This window comes from Durio zibethinus, chromosome 7, assembly GCF_047325235.1.
Source record: "Durio zibethinus cultivar Kanyao isolate XHJ-2024 chromosome 7, ASM4732523v1, whole genome shotgun sequence".
Taxonomy (NCBI): Eukaryota; Viridiplantae; Streptophyta; class Magnoliopsida; order Malvales; family Malvaceae; genus Durio; species Durio zibethinus.
This window is the reverse complement of record NC_143168.1, coordinates 14,145,230-14,157,453: the sequence shown is the minus strand read 5'-3', so window position 1 is coordinate 14,157,453 and position 12,224 is coordinate 14,145,230. Positions and strand designations below refer to the sequence as shown.

The 12,224-nt window shown below is 32.1% G+C and overlaps 1 long non-coding RNA gene across 1 annotated transcript; it reads right to left on the bottom strand.

Moving 5' to 3' along the window:
- Nucleotides 1–3,226: 3,226 nt before the first annotated feature.
- On the bottom strand, nucleotides 3,227–6,862 carry LOC149518010 (uncharacterized). Its single transcript, XR_016343492.1, has 2 exons — nucleotides 5,800–6,862; nucleotides 3,227–5,315 (listed from the first exon to the last, which is right to left on the bottom strand). It is a non-coding gene; the product is annotated as an uncharacterized LOC149518010 (long non-coding RNA).
- Nucleotides 6,863–12,224: the final 5,362 nt, after the last annotated feature.

Below are 12,224 nucleotides of genomic sequence, written 5' to 3'. Positions count from 1 at the left end.
TGGAGGAGGGAAACTCTCTTGTTGTGCAGGCTAGACTGCAAATTCTCTCCAACAACGAGGCTCAACTCTCCTGAGCGGAGTCCCTTATAATAATGGAAAATACTGATCATAGATTGAAAAACACGTCAGGAAATCATAATCTTCGGGATTTGATATATGTCATACATATATGTAGATTAAAAAGGGAGCAATTAAATGGGGTTTTACCTTGTTTAATTTCTTCTTATTAATTTTATATATTCAATGAGGATGAATTAGGCATAGCTCAAAAACGTAAACGACAGTTGTTAAAGAGTTAAAAGGCGGCATATAAAATCATGATTTGGTTTCTGCATAGAGTTGTGGAGTGTGTGACGATGCTTTCACCAAAGCCAATGACAATAAGACTTTGGTACGTCCGTCCAGATATTATCATAGAACTTCTGTGAGAGGCTAAAGTGAAATACCCATGATTCAACTTCTCACTCAAGATCAAACTCAATTTCCTTCAGTTGGAAATGACATTCTTGCACTTCTAGTCACAAAATAGAAAAAAAATTTTAAGACACATATGAAATGACACAAGCAAAATAAACTTTGCGTCTTATGCCTAGACCTTACCAAGAGTCGGGTCGAGCCGGGCTAGATCCGGTTGAACTTTGAAATCTCTTGCTTAAGGCTTGACTTGATTCGTTCAACGACTAACATGTTCGGTCAATGTTAAAAAATATTAAAATATGAAAAATTATTTTATCTTAATATTTTATATATTTTTAAAATTAAATTTAAATAAAATTATTTTTTTTATTCATTAAATAATGATTCAGATTAAATCTGATTAGATTAGACTTTAAAACTCAGTCTAAAACTCTACTCATAAATATTTGCACTTTAATTTTTTTTTTAAATACCATTTCAAAAAAAAATAACAAGTGTTACTTCAAATTTAAATTGTCATTTTTTCAAGAATATGAGAGCTACAACTAATAGTATTCAAATTCTAATATCAAGCATCTTTATTTTGATCTTCCAAGTCATTTTCATTACAAGAGTATAGCCCTTTAGCTATAAAAAATTTTTGTCGTTAAAAGTTTCCCTTTAATGATAGATTTTAGAAATAAATGATAGGCAGGGTTCGCGAAATTATTGACAGGAATTTCTTTGGAAAATTTTGACAAAACCAAATGTCATCTGTAATGTTTGGCGCCAAACTGATCCGATATGACATGATTTTTTTTATGAAAATTTCATTAAACTTCCATCGAAAATAATACTATTAACGAGATGTGATGAAAATTTAATTTTTTCTTAATTATCACTATCAACCTATACCGACGAAAAAATTCCTTAAAAAATAAGCCCAACTCTGACAAAAAATAATTTCCAATGACATAATGGATCGATCTTCTTCCCTAAGAGATCGATTCCTTTTGCATAATTTGTGAAATCTACTAGAGGACCAATGCCCTTTAAATGCAGGATCGATCCCCTTTAAATCATGGATCGATCCCCAACAAATGAAAGTTGCTGACTATTAACGTAATATTTAATTTACTCTATCGGTAAATCACTATTTTTTTTTTTAAGTTGAAGAATTTTATTAAGGCGATAGCATACAAAAACTTACAACTAGGCTACTAAGTCAGAGTTTCGAAAGACACCTGACTTAACTAGAGAATCAGCAAAATTGTTAGCTTTCGTAAGAACATGGAGAAATGAGATTTTCTTGATTGAGGCTACCAGGTTGGAAATCTTGTTGAAAATGTCTTTGTATTTCCAGGGCCTTTGCTTCGTTTTGTTTATCCATGCTATGACTACTTTCGAATCATTTTCTATAAAAATCTCTGTTCTTGAACTGATATTAGCTTACACCACGATTGATAATGCTTCTTGAATTGTTAGTTCTGCTTAGTTGGAGTCTACCACGCCTATTCTTTTGTAGAAAATGAGCCTGACATTTCCATTACAGTCTCTAATTACTCCGCCAATACCTCTAGGTCCAGGCTTCCCAATGACTGATCCATTGACATTTATCTTCCATGTATCTGCAGGTGGAGGGGACCATACTGCTACCTGTCTCGCTGTTTTCTTCTATAATGGGGTCGTAAGGTATTCAGGATTTTCCATAAAATTCAGCACACTAAGTTGAAGGTTAAGGAATTTAGCCTTCATCCACCATCAAAGCCTAATACAGATTAAGTTCATCAATTCATCAACCATTAGCTCTTTCTTGTTGAAGATCTTTTCGTTTCATGCCAACCATATCGACCATACAACTGCATAAAAAAGGGTTTCCCATATCAGTATCTGGTCTTTCTTGAACATTAGACATTTCCATGTTTGATATAATGTTTTTAACAAATCTGGTATTGTCCAACTGATGTTCCATCATTGGCAAAACTTGCACCATATTTTCCACCGCATCTGGCAGAATAGGAATAGATGGCCTATGGATTCAACCTCGTTACAAAAAGCACATTTATTTTCAATGCCTCTCGAATAACCCCTTGCTTGAATTCCCTCTATCATGGCAATGCTTCCTGTCATCGTATTCCAGCAAAAAACTTCACTTTTGCTGGCGCGATCCCTTTCCAAATTTGGCTCTTTGTTGGTATCTCTTCATTGGCAAGCTCCATCAACATTGTTCTGAATGTTTTGGTTCTGTATTCACCATTTGTCGCATGCAACCATATCAATTTATCCTGGCCTTCTCTCAAGAGTGTGACATTACTGAGAAGATTCATAAGCTGTCTTAGCGAGTCTTTCTCCCAGTCGAATAGTTCATGCCTTAGGAGTATGTGCTAACTCCAGATGGTTCCTTTCCATTCTCTGAATTCATTGATCTGACCATATTTATTAACTGATAGTGCGCATAAATTCTTGCATATACATCTTTCAGGACAAGACCATTAAGCCATTTGTCAGTCCAAACTAGGATTCTGGCTCCATTACCAGCACAAGGAAAAAAACTAGATTTTATAAGGTTAGATAGCTCTCCCGAATTCCAACTGTTCTAAATGTCACTTCATACTCTAAAGAGGGAATGAATAGGATAGGGAACCAGGCAACAGCCACATGGGGCATGTTGTATTTTTCACATATCACTGTTCTCCATAGTGCTTGATTTTCATTATCAAATCTCCATGTCCATTTCAGTAGTAGGGTCTAGTTGCACGATTCTAGGCTTATGAAGCCTAGACCACCGAATTCTTGCTTCTACAAATTTTATCCCAATCAACCAATCTCATTTTTCTTTTTTCGTCAGTGTTGCCCCATAAAAACTGTCTTTGAATTTTTTCCAACTCTTATCTAACACCAGTAGGCATTTTGAACAGGAACATGTAGTATATCGGCAGATTTGCGAAAACTGATTTTATCAAAGCAATTCTCCCTCCCATTAATAGTAGTTTTCCCTTCCATTTACTCAGTCTGTTCTTGAAGGATTCAATCACTGGCCTCCATGTTGATACCAGTCTTGGGTTCACTCCCAAAGGAAGACGCTGGAAGAGTGTCTGCTTTGCATCTAAGACTCGGTGCTCACTCCACCATCAAATGCTGCTCCACCTTAATCCCAAATGGTGCACTCTTTAAGAAGTTCACTTTCAAACCAAAGGTTAGCTGGAATCATTTTAATATTTTTTTTTATTTAGCTCAGATGATCGACATCACTTTTACAGAAAATGATCATATCATCCATGAACTGTAGGTGCGGGATATAAAGGTTTCCTCACCCAATCTTGATAACGTTAAACAAATTCATATCAACCACCCTTCTTAGCATCAAACTTAATTCTTCAGCTACTATGAAATAACAGTGGAGAGAGCGAATCACCTTGTCTAAGTCCCTTTTACATCATGATCGGACTATTGGGCTAGCCATTGATAAGAACAGATACTGATGCTGTTGAGATGTACCCCCCCATAGCCATGAAATCCATTTTCTGTCGAAACCCATTGCCACCGGCATTGCAATCAAAAAGTCCCAGTCATCATTGAAAAAAGCTTTCTCAAAGTCAAGCTTGAAAATCACACCCCCTCTGATGTTTTTCACATGCTTGTCAATCAATTCATTGACAATAAGAATACTACCCATAATATGTCTTCCCTTGACGAAAGCTGATTATGTTGAATGAATCAGAGCGTTAATGACTTGTTTCAGTCTGTTTGCCAATACTTTCACTATCATCTCGTATAAGCTTCCAAATAGGGATGTAGGACGAAAATCTTTAAAAACTCGTAACACTACTTCTTGACTGCTAACACAATAAAGGAACAATTGATACCTTTTGGCATTTGTTTCTATTTTTTGAAATTCTTCCGAAAATTTCAGAATATCAGACTTTAGTAAGCTTCATTTTCCTTTTATGAAATTGAAGTTGAAACCACCGGTCCAGCGAGGCCTTATTTCCATCACACCCTTCAACTACATTCCACACTTCCTCTTCCGTGAATGGTACCTCAAGCTGCTGGGATTCCGTAACACTTAGCTTTTTTTGGTTCCAATTCCTCAAAGATAAGCATCTGTTCTGAAGACTTTCTGAACATATTTTGGAAATAATTTTCTGCTGCTACTCTAATCTCCTTCAGGTTGTTTAGTCTTTTACCTTTATGGGATATATGACTCAGGAAATTATTTCTCTATCTGCTGTTGAGATACAATAAAAGTATTTCTCTATCTTATCCCCCCATTGTATCCACTTTACCCTTGCCTTTTGCCTCAATGTTTGTTCTTCCTTTCTTTGCATACTCCAGAGTATTTCTTTTTTTGTTACTATAACAGAACTGATGTTGTTGTCTGATGATCTGGCTTTATTTTCCTTTTCCAACAATGATATCTTCTTCTCAAGTGAGTCTATTGAAGCTGCCATATCTCTTCTCCCATGGCCTATCCGTTGCCTAATGTCCTTTTTCAACCATTTAAGCTTTTGCAGCACCCTGTATCCACATATCCCTCTAACTTGTATGACCTCCATTTATTTTCTACCAACCAATGAAACTCCTCATTTTCAAGCCAGTGGTTGCAAATTTTGAACGGTTTTGGTCCATAATCCTGTACATCAATTGCCAGGCAAATAGGAATATGGTCTGATATAAAACATTCCAAGCAACATTGATTGATAGAAGAGAAAAGTGATAACCAGTTCCGTGTGATGAGAAACCTGTCTAATCTGCTCATTGCGGTTCTTGCACCTTTCCTATACCACATGAATTTTCTACCAGCTAGAAGGAGATCGATTAGCTCAGCTTCTTGTATAAATTTGCCAAATCTATTGATAATTTAGCAATGTCTGTTATCCCAGTTCATTCCTCCTTGTTTAGCACTACATTAAAGTCACCTGCAAAGCACCACAATTCTGTACTATTTACTTTCACAGTTGCTAATTCTTCCCAGAATAATTTCCTTTTGTAAACATCATTTGGGGCATACACATTGCACAAATTAAAGGTACCAGCTCTATTTGAGAAACTGACACGAATCCTTGTATACCTCTCCCTACTTATAGAGGATACAAGTGTGAAATCCTCTTCTGCCCACATACAAAATAGTCCCCTCACGGCACCAGATGGTTCACTTTGAGTAAATTTTATTCCTTTTCTTGCCCATAATTGTCTAATGGTTCCATCATTCACTTTGATGGACTTGGTCACTTGTATAAAAATAATAGTTGGTTTTTCCTTTTTCATGAGCTTCCTAAAGGCCTTCCTTTTCTCACTTCTTCTAATTCCTCTAATATATACCGAAATAAGCTTCATTTTAAGTTGTAACAACCCATTGTTCCTACTAAAAACCCATATTAAATAGAAGAAATTAGCAGTTACCTTCTCATTCCTCTTCTCTCGCCTCCATCTCCATGAGCTTTTCAACACTTCTTCATCTCCTCCTCATCGATAGTCCCAGTAGTAGGCCAACTTCCAGCTTTTTTTTTATCTTTTCTAAGGACTCTATTTCTGCTCCTTATGTCTTCATTTGATATTTCAGCCTCCTCCCAGGACTGTGTCTTCAATGCTTTCTTCCTAGTTGCTTTAGCTTGCCCTCGGTCTTTCTTTCCTTTTAATACCCTCATGTTTCCTTTTGTTGTTCTTCCTCGGCTTTGTATCGACTATTCTAATATCGGTGTATTTCTTTCTTTTCTGCCTTTGTTTTTATCTTCTTTATGACTTTGAGAGACTGTATTCTCTTCCCACGACAGCTCTATTTATTCCTTATCATTTTGTGGTCCTCTTAATTCTTGCCCAAGCTCAATGCTGCTATCATTATTTAATTGGGCCCTAAGCCCTTCAGATTTATTTTGGGCAGTATCCTGGCTTAAATAGTTTGGGTTTTGTCCATCGCACAAAACCAACTGCTTGTTAGCTAGTTTTCCTCTACAACCCAGATGTCATCAGCCCGCACTTATCTTACTGTGTTGTCAATTGAGTTCCCATCCCTGTTTTTCAGAATTAATTCCATATCGTCTTGAGATTGCATCCGGTTTGGAATTTGCGGCTGGCTTATCTTTCTTCTAGCTGGATATCCTCTTTCCAACATCTTTCAACTGGCTCGTGAAGCACTATCTCCCAGAGTTGCCTTTTCGCCTTCTCCTTCCTCACTGTTGCTGCATTGTTGGAGTTCCTCTTCGAAGCTCGAAGACTTGAGCTTGAGGAAGTTAATGGTGTTGACTGTCATTTATTGATTTGTTTCACCCCTTTATTCTATAGGAATCTTGACCGATCTTTCAGCGTTACTTTAATATGATATGATTTCCCGTTTATCACTATCTAGATGAAACTTGGAGGATGAATATCTGTTCTGATGAGAGCTAATACTTGCCACGCCCAATCTTCGTTTCCTCATTGTACTATCATCGAGAGTAATAAAAGTTCCCCAATGGTTTCCAATTCTACTGAATAAGTCATAATTTCATGCATGCAGTGGGATATTTTCGAGTTTAATCCAAACAAACCTATCCCTCGGAACTATCTCTGCATCCTATCTTGGTCTAGAAGAACCACTCACTCAGCCATACCTTGCCGTCTTCGAGCATCCTCATCATTTCTTCTCTTGAGTCGTAACATCATTTTTTTTTTAAAAAAAAAAAAATTGATATTTTTAAATTTTTTTAAAAATATATTTTTGAAATTTTATTTTAAAAAAAAATTATTACTTTTTTTTTTAAGTCCATCTTTTAAAATATTCATTTTCAAGATCAATTGATATTTTCAATTTTTTTAAAAAAAATATTTGTTTGAAAATTATTTTTAAAAAATTAATACTTTTAACTTTTTCTAAAAAAATAATTTTTTGAAATTTTTATTTTAAAAGAAAATTTATTTTTTAACTTTTCTTTAAAAAAAATTTGGAAATTTATATCTTAAAAAAAAATTAATACTTTTAAATTTTCTTAAAAACATATTTTTTAAAAAATTTTACTTTTTAGGAAAATTGATACTTCAATTTCCCTAAAAACATTTTTTAAAATTTTATTTTCTTCAAAAAGTATTTTTTTTAAATGTTTTTGTTATTTTTTATTTAAAAAAATACTTTTTTTTTCCTCACATTTTTAATTTTTATTTAAAATATTTTAATTCTCTTCAAAAATCTTAGAAGGGAAAAAAAGCTTATACATAATTGAATAAATGCTATTGATTTATAAATAAATAAATAATCGAATAAATAAGTAAAAGAAAAAAATACCTTAGCTTTCATTGGCTCAGCTTAACTAAACTTGAGCTTGACTTGGCTTGGCTATAGACTCAAACCACCGATCGAAAGGATACAACTTAAACTCGACTTAGCAATTCAATCAGCTAAACATTAGTGCGGGTCGCTGGGTCAAGTAGAATGAGTCAAACTCGGGAAATGGAAAATACGTTGACTTTGGTTTGTTTTTAACCTAAAACGACGTCATTTTCAGGCAATATAAAAACTCAAAATTTTAGTTTTTTCTTCATACCACTTCTTCTCTCCTTCTTTGTACTCTTGTTGTTTTTTTCTGTATGAGATTTTCAATAGTCGATTTTCATCAAGCATTGCCAAAAAACTCATTGGTATTTGGGTTGGTTGCCAAGAATTGGTATTTAACCTCCAAATTCTATAAATAACCCATTGAAAATTGGGAATTCGACTGAAAAAGTCACCGAAAATTTCAAATTACACTTGAAAACTCACTAGATTTTGAAATTTTCAAAATTTTTCATAAAAATATCCAGAAAAAAACTCCAAAAAGAATTATAAATCTACTTTTTATTTCCTTAAAATCTTCCAAAATGCAACCTAAAATAATTTTGTCAAGAAAACCAATTTAGAAAACTAACCAAATTTATTCGAAAGTAGTTTTCTTTATACTTTCTAACTATCGTCTTTTCTCCCCATTTCTGTGTGTGTGATGAATGGTTTATATAGGGATTAAATCACAAAGACTAAGCCCCAAATCAGCCAAAAAATTAAAAAAAAAATAAAAATCCTTTTTTAAAAAAAAAAACCCCTATCCGTTCATCTCTTTTATTTTGATTCCTAAAGAATCCTCTTATCAACCTAATTTTAAAATATAAACTTCCTTATCCTAGAGTTTTACTAAGACTAGAACTTTGCTTTTATTTTTATTATCCTTATCTGAAACACACGAATTAAAAAAACCAAAATTTGAAAAATGGATGTCTACAATTATGATTAAACTATGTAAATTTCTCAAACATCCTTATAAATAACTTTTCATAACTTTAAAGAAACTCTTCAAAATTACCAACATTAATTCTTATAACATAATAAAGAGGGCATATCACCATACCAATCAAGCATAACAGCCACTAATAGTCTTGTTTTAGCAAAAACCATAACATCCATCGGATATTTGACAAAATAATAGACCATCAAATAAACACCTAGCCATCCAAGGAGAATGCCAAAGCACTTACAACATAGTGTTATTTTTTAACACCAATCATTCTGAAAAAGAATCTAATCACATCGAATATAGTTCACAAATTTCAAGGGCTCAAGCTCCATTTTCTTTACCCATTTATCATCAAAATATGGATTCCAAAAGCACAACCTCACATATCTTTTCCCATTATTGTAACGATTTTGTATATGTTCGACGAATTTTGAAATGAAAAAAAAAAATAAAGTCGCCATTAATCTTTTTTGGCTAGGTGCTATTAACCACCTATTAAAATATATCATTTTAATAAAATCTTATAATTGATTAAAATTTATTAAAAAGATAATTTTAGAGTCTGTGAAACAATTTGGATGCAGGAGTTGGTTATGCATGGGGAAAAATTAGCACCCCCACAATGCCTGTTTAAAACGGTACCAATTAATTACATGTTATCCATTGATTTTGATAAAAACTGTTCTATTTTAGGTGTTTGAAAAATAATTTCCTTAATTTTTCTTATTTATCAATTTTTTTAGCTTTTCCTTTATTTTTATTTTATATTTATTGTTTCTTTTTATGTTATTTAAGAAAAATAAATTAGAACCTTTTTTATTAAAATAATTCTTAAAATATTTCAGTACGTTGGTAACATTAGAAGAATTCTTTTTCACCTAAAGATTTATTAGGCATCACTTCTTGATATGCTTTAGAATTTTAACCTCAGAGACTCGGAGTTACTTTTCATAAAAGTTATGTTGTGCATGCAATACAAAATGTTAATATGTTAATGCACACATTTTATTTTACTCTTTTAGAAATTTTATTTACTTTATTTATTGAATTATTATTTTTTAATTTTTTGAAAAAAAAAGAAAAATTATCATATTGAAGATTTTTATAAGTATTCTAATACACTAGTAATATTTTTTAAAAAAATCTCATCACCTAGTGATTCTGTAAAGTATCACTACTCGGAATACTTTTAGAATCCCATCCTTGGATAATATTTTCTTTTTCTTCATTTTTTATTATTTTATTGTCAATTTTATAACAAAGAAAAAGAAAATTTTAATTGTATTGAATATTTTTCATAAATACTCCAATATGCTGGTATTATTTTTAAAAAAAAATTTCATCGAGAAATTTCATATGTATCACTACTCGCAGTGCCTTTGAATCTCATTGTCAGATAAAAATTTTCTTATCTAACATTTTTTATTATTTTTATTATTATTATTTTTAAGCTTTATTAACAAAATTATCAAAAATTTTAACTATATATTTCATCATTTATTTTTATTTATTGATTAATTATTTATTACGATAAAAATTTATTCTAACAAATTTAAACATTTTAACATGAATAAATAATAATAATAAAATTTAAATTAATAAAAATAATATATAAAAAAATTTTAAATTCAAAAAAATTTACTTGAACCAGACCAATCAACAGTCCGGTTAACGTAAGTTTGGTTAGTTCAACGGTTCGGTCTAATCTGTTCTAGTTCAACTAGACCGATCAAAAATGAAGGGATGCTAAGTCATCGAGTCAGGTATGTGGACTCCGAGTTGGGTCTCAAGTCGACACGCAAATCCTTTGAGTCCTAAACGACATCATTTCGTCTTGGTAACAATTATAAAAGCCTAAAATCTTTTTATTCATTTTCTCTCTTCCTTCTCTTTCTTCTAGACTCTCTTTCTAACTCCAGCTGGCCACCGCTGCTCCTAAAATCTAGCACCGGTCTGCTGTGCAGTTTGTCAATCGTTAATTGTCGAAAAACTAAAAAACTTTTAAAAACCTTCCTTTCAACCCCCTAAACAATGATCCTAGTCTAGTTTTACGAGAAATGTCCTCGAAGATCAAGGCCTAAATTTACAGCAAAAAATGTTTTTTTATGTTTTTTTTTCATTTTTTTGCACTGTTGGTCCCCATTACCAAGGGTTGTGATTTCTTTTGATTTGCGTTTGTTTGGCTCACTTTATGTTTTAATTTTTTTTCAAAGATTCTTTTTTTTTTTGGATCTAGCAAAATTTTTTTGGGTATTTTCATTTTTTTGCAAGGTTTCTCTTTCGATGGCCTCATTCTCTCGTGGATCTTTTATAGCTCTATTTATAAAGCTAGATCATAATCAAAATCTCATTTTTTTTAGATTTTACTGAACTTTAGCTGCTTAGGGTTAGAGTGGCTGCTGACAGCTGTCAAAATGGTGACCACTGGCTATCAGAGCTACTGACAGTGTGGTTGTCGATGGTTGACAAAAAAGGTGCCAAAAAAAGAAAAAAAGAAAATAAATAATAATAAATAAATAAAATGGTGTTTACAGCTGCCCCTATTTGCCTATTTCTAAAAATCAAGAATAAGGCAAATACCAAAAGACAACCATTTTATTACATACAAAAGATAAAACATTGAACACAAAGGTTTTCTCTTTTTTTTTTGTTGAAAATTTAGAAAGTTTCTATAAGCAAAGGCTCAATTTTTTTTAAAATTTAAAGGAGCTCCTTTCAGCAAAGGCTCAATTTTTTTTTTTTTGAAAATTTAAAAGGGCTTCTCTAAGTAGAGGCTAAACGACTTTGAAAAATATAAATAGCTCCTCTAAGTAGAGGCTCAACGAATTTTGAAAATATAAATATCCTGCCTGAAGGACTTACGAATCTTGATAATGATTGCTCCTCTAAGCAGAAGTCCAACAACTTTAAAAATTTTCTCTTGAAAAAGTTTTTCTAAGCAGAGGCTCAATAATTTTAAAGATTTCATTTTAGAAAAGCTCCTCTAAGTAGAGGCTCCATAACTTTAAAGATTTCATCTTAAAAAAGCTCCTCTAAAAAGAAGCTCAACAACTTTAAAGATTTCATCTTAGAAAGCTCCTTTAAATATACACTCAACAATTTTAAAGATTTTATCTTAGAAAAGGCTCCTCTAGATAAATGTTTAACAACTTTCAAAATTCATATTTTCCCAAAACTAATTTTTCATCTTTAAACAAGCAAATTCTTTTCTTTTGAATCTTTTGTTTGATTATTATCTTTACTCGAAGACCAAAATTTTATTTTTATCAAGGAATGAAAAATCCTTGTGCTTGTTATAACTATTCATGGATACATATACTAAATGCTCTAGATGCAATGTATGTAATGCAATCAAAATTATTCATTTCTAATTGTGGTAAAAAGGCTCTCAAAATTTTTTGCCTTTTGCTTCTTTTATCAAAATTCCAAACAATCGCCATATAACCAATTTGTTATTAACGTCTAACCATTGTATTTTTCCTTAACGATATTGTTCTTTTTCCAAAAATCTACAACATGCTTTTCTCATTCTTTTTCATTTACCTTTTTTAACTTTTAAAAAGTAATACTGAGATCTTTCGTGTTTATTTT